Source organism: Armigeres subalbatus, unplaced genomic scaffold (genome assembly GCF_024139115.2).
Source record: "Armigeres subalbatus isolate Guangzhou_Male unplaced genomic scaffold, GZ_Asu_2 Contig1020, whole genome shotgun sequence".
Lineage (NCBI taxonomy): Eukaryota > Metazoa > Arthropoda > Insecta > Diptera > Culicidae > Armigeres > Armigeres subalbatus.
Window position 1 is genome coordinate 5,436 of NW_026941760.1, and position 5,435 is coordinate 10,870.

Here is a 5,435-nt window from a genome sequence, read left to right on the forward strand (position 1 = left end):
AATATTGGATACCGAAAATTCTGTTTGGCAGGAAGGCTGATATCGCTACAATTTCGACCTACATATATGACAGAATGACATTTTTTGGTCACATGGCCTTTTCTACCACACGACCAATTCGATATTTTAGGTTTTAGGTCGTATGTCCATTTCGGCAAAATGACATTTTGGGCCGGTTTCGACCACATGCGAAATTCGGCCAAACAACTTTCGGCCTTGCTGTTGTTTAGCCGAAATCCAATTTGTTCGAATGCCACTTGGTCGAATAACACGATAAGTCATCTTTTCGACCAAAAATCATCTAGTCAAAATCCATTGGAAGGAATTGATGGTTTTACCGAAACGGTTATACATAATAGTTTGGCCGAGAGTGACCTGCGGTCAAAAATGTAGATCGATTGAACAGGTCACACTATCCAACAAAATTGAACTTTTTTTAGCTCCCTTCAATTTTCAATGTACTCAATAATTTGTTTTACGCTTAATTCAGATACGTATTCAGATTTTCTTTAACACATTTAGTTTTTTTTTTTAAATAAACGGGCTACAACTCACAAAAGTACATATATTCATAGAAATTTGGTTTCTCTGCTCAGCAAAGTTGAATTTCGGGTTTTCACTTTGAGGGCCTTGCAGAAAGGATATGGGTTGTTGATTTTTATTTGGCACGTACATTTGATATGAAAAACGGAATTTAATTTACAGAAGTATTTGCAGAGAAATCTGGCTTCTCTGCTGAATTTCGGCTTCTGGTTTTGAGAATAAAGTTTGTATTTTGTAGAATGGGCCTTGTAGAAAACATATGATAGTTGAATTTTATTAAGTATATACATTTGTTGTGAAAAACGTATTTTTAATTCACATTTTCATATAAATTTGGTTTCTCTGCTCTGCAAATTTTCAGCACATTTCAGCTTTGCCGAGTAGAGGATCAAATTTCTATGTCAATACGGAGTTTTGTAATTAATTTCCATTTTCCAATAAATGTAAGTGCCAACAACTCATATGCATTCTGGAAGGTCTATTCTATAAAATTTAAATGTTATTCTCTAAGTGAAAAACCGACATTAAACTTTGCAGAGCAGATAAACCCATTTTCTAACAGATAGCAGATAAACCCATTTTCTATGAAAATAGATGGAAGCAATGCACCCTCCAATAGTCGAGTCTGTCCTGGCCACGTCCTTGCAAATGCTGAGGAAGGGAAAACTACTTAAGAAAGATGCAGAGAACTTTACGATCTCTCATAGGTGCCACGGGTGGTTTTGGGATTGTGTGGAAGGTTATAACAGTAGGAATCGTTTTGGTATAGCGTGAACCACAGAAAGAACTAAGATAGAAATACAAAGTAGAAAAGGGACGAGCCAGGAATTGAACCCACGACCTCCTGCTTATAAGGCATAATCCACTAGACCACCGAGCTCGTCATACGAAATGCCAACTTTATTTTATAAGTAAAATGCCAAAATTCAGCTTTGTAGAGAAGAGAAACCAAATTTCTATGGGAATGCGTTGGAAATACAACAAATGAACGTGCCAAAAAAAATCAACGACTTGTTTGGATCATGTAAGATTCACTCTATGTAATTCAAACCTCATTCTCAAAGTTAGAAGAAAAAACCAACTTTTCAAAACAGAGAATCCTAATTTCCATGGAAATACGTGGTTATGTAAATTATTTTTTTTTAACAAAAAATCTTCAATCGGACAATTCTATATAAATTTCACTATATCTTCGGAAAATTCTGTCGTCTAGGTAAGCCTCGGTGGGTAAACGTACAACTAATGCTGGAAAAAAAAATCTTTATACATCTAGTTTACTAGATTACCCTTTAAATGTTTTTTGGCCTAATAACTATTGTATTTTGGTATGAATATTCTGCATCGTTGATCTCCACTCTTATCGATGATTTGTTGCACAGGATAATACCATGACTCATCACTTCATGTTTTTACATTTTATTTTTGGAAACTGTCCTTAACTCGCTTGCATAAACTAACCCCTACATGCTCGTAAATAACCAAATTGATTTCATTTTTCTTCTCGACATTTGTTAACGTTTGGCAGTGTCCCCAGTGAAGCCACGAGAAACGTCACTAACGGGTAAGATCCATTTGCAAATAACAATCGTTGGAGGTAATCCCGAAAATATTTTTACGACTGACATAATTTGTCAACCAGTGTCTCCACTCTATAAGTTAAACGGACCTAAGGATAGCGCGATTCATAGATAAGCGAATGCATAATTGATCGCATACAATGCTTCTGTTACAATCTTTTTTAAAAAACATTCGTATACCTACTGCAGATTTTTTTGCCACAAAAGACCAATTATTTACCTTCGCCTATCTATGGATTCCACTATCTATAAAATTGCCGATATGCAAAAAGAGTGTCATTCAATTTGTTTCGATTAATCACCATCGCGCTACTTAAGTGTTGTGTTCAATTGCTTGTTAATTTCGACTGGTTTGCGATAGCGAAACCACATAACAGCGTATCTTACATTTGGAACGAAATATAATTATTTCGCTTATATGTATAGTGATGTCATATCAGGATTGTAAGCATGATATTGCTATTTATCCCCTACTCGGGCCCCGAATGAATCGTGGAAGGGTGGATAGTTGCTATGCGCAATATTGTGCAGTTTCATTGCATCTGGAATCCAGGTTAATTATTTTCAGCAGAACAAGATTTTCGATTTATAGCTGCTCTCATTTTGCCCACCTCATAACTTGATTGTGAATAGTTGGATATTTATAACTTGTTGATTATTGTTAACTTCTGCTACACTGGAGTTTATCACATCCATTGTGAGTATCATTAAAATTGCTTGATTATTTCCATTAGTGGACAGATTTTTGAGATTTTCCTAATTTGAATTATAAAAAGAATAATAAAAATATAGCATGTGGCTAATATAACTTTTAGTTCTCAAAAATGTTAAATAAAACAATTACCCCAATGCACATCATGATAAATTTAAGCATTCTTACATTTTTCTGCTGCATTCATCGAAAACCCTTTACATTTCCTTCCGCATGCGACGCCGAAGCCATGTTGCTATATCCAAAAATGTTTAAAATCCTCGCAGTTCTTTGGCATTAATAACACTTAAACACATATCTGTAAAGTTACAATATAGGAGAAAGTGGGGCAAGATCGCCATATGGGGCAAGAGAGCCGACGGTAATTATGACTTAAGTGAGCGTTATACTCATATTATTATAACGAGGGATGGTTAACAATAATGTAAAAGGGCTATACAACTGAAACACGCTCTTCGACAACCTCACTTGTTCTTCAAATATTGATGGGAAGATGGTGTAGTTGAAATTCGAATTTTCTTATAATTTTGTAGTTACATAATTGAAGGATTGAAGCCTAAATTACTCATTTTTCAGCACAAATTGATATTTACTAAGGCTTCTATATAACTATAGTCGCTTAACTCTTAAATGCATTTAAAAAATGTCCCCTGTTCTAAATAAATTTGGCACAATTTTGATATAATTTTTGGTCCTTGCTCGTCTTGCCCGAGGAAGTGGTCATATCGCCTCATATGGTGAAGATAGGCGTCATAAAAACACCTTATTTAAAACCAGTTTATAAGATGCTGAAACGCCATTAATCAGTGTTTATTGATACTTATGTCGAAAACAGGTCACCATAAAGGTGTTTCATGGACAAATCAGCAGAAGTCGAAAGAATTTCGCTATTTTACAAGGGCCATCTTACCCCAATGAGCTATACTGGCGCAGATGAGCGCTGCGTGCCACTAGTTCTCTCGTTTACTCTCCCACTGATCTTATGCATCGCAAATAGTGACGTCACTATTTGCGTTGCATAAGAGCAGCGGCAGAATGAAAAAGATAACTAGTGGCACGCAGCGCTGATCTGCGCCACCTTAGTAAAGTCTAGCTCCTTGATCTTACCCCACTTTTTCCTAGTATTAGGTGGTGTTAGATATCATATATTGAAATATCAATCATTGGGATTATGACCTATTTCCGGCATGACAATTATCCAAAGCATACTGCCATTTAGCAAAGTTATGGATCATTTACTACGTATTGCATGGACTCAACTTTCGGATGTTTCAGAAACCTGGAAGTCGTGTGCTTAAACGCTATTTTTTTGGCAAAAAAAAAGAGTACACAGCAAATAATTTTGAAAATTCAACGACGTGTAAAATTGCAGCTAATCCCAACAAACGAATAAACACCCGATATTCAATTAAATTTGATTGAATTTTACAAGCAAGCACGGTTTAAATTTATTACGATTTAATCATCTCAAAAATCACTAATACATAATACATTGTTCGGTCCACATAAGTGTTGATACCTATTTGAATGTTGTGAAGAAGAAACCTTAACTTGGCGAATTTCTGTAGAGGTATTACCAAATTCTACGCAACCTTTTAATACCATTATTGGAATGATGATTAGAACAAGCGAATGAAACCTCTGTATTGTTGATCAGGCGTTATCAAATTTTATCCACAGATTAAAGGTTGAGAAGCAAGCTGTTTCACATTCAAAACCTGTTTCTTTGCTCAGCTTGACACGTGCACAAACGCAGGGATTGAATCCCTATGATTAAATCCCGGAATCAATCTTGCTGCATCTTGCAAACCGTCATATAGGGCCAATATACTGCCGCTAACCGCAAGTTGAGCACATCTGTATATGGATGCCATGTACAGATGTGCTCGACTTGCGGTTAGCGGCAGTATAGGACTATTTAAAAACTTATAAGCATCAAAGCAGCACTATATGCCCGATTTGGCGGGATATACAGTATATTGGTTACTTGGGTATGATCGCTGGTGGCCACCAGACGACCTTCTGAAGAATCCGGAACGTAAAAATGGTCATTTTGTAAAGTTCGTCTTAGAGGCGCGATCTTTTTTTAAACCATCTTTGTTAGTAATATTAGAATTAATACTCAGTTCGTACTCAACTATGACGGCAGGGGCACGACGGCCATCCGGAGAATCCGGAATGCTCGTAAAAATTATAATTTAATAAAGTTCTACCTGGAGCAGCGTTTTATTTTTAAACCATTTCTGATCATGATCTTAGAGTTAATTTACAGTTCTTATTCAACTATGACCAGTGGATGTTGGAAACGTATTTTCGGTCATTTCCATATCTATCAGTTACAAGTTGGGCTTGTTGGCCTTGTGGTATTACTTCTGCCTTATAAGCAGGAGACCAAAGGTTCGATCTCTGACCCTTTCGCATTTTATATTAGATAATTCCGTAACTAAATCCCTTTGCAAATCAAGTTCTATTTGCTAGCAAATAGTAATCTAAACATAGAATTGCTATAACAGGCTACCTGTTACTTAGTACCCAATTAAAAACTACGCACAATTGTTATTTTCGTTATTCCATGCATGCTGAGACGCAGCAAAGCAGGAATA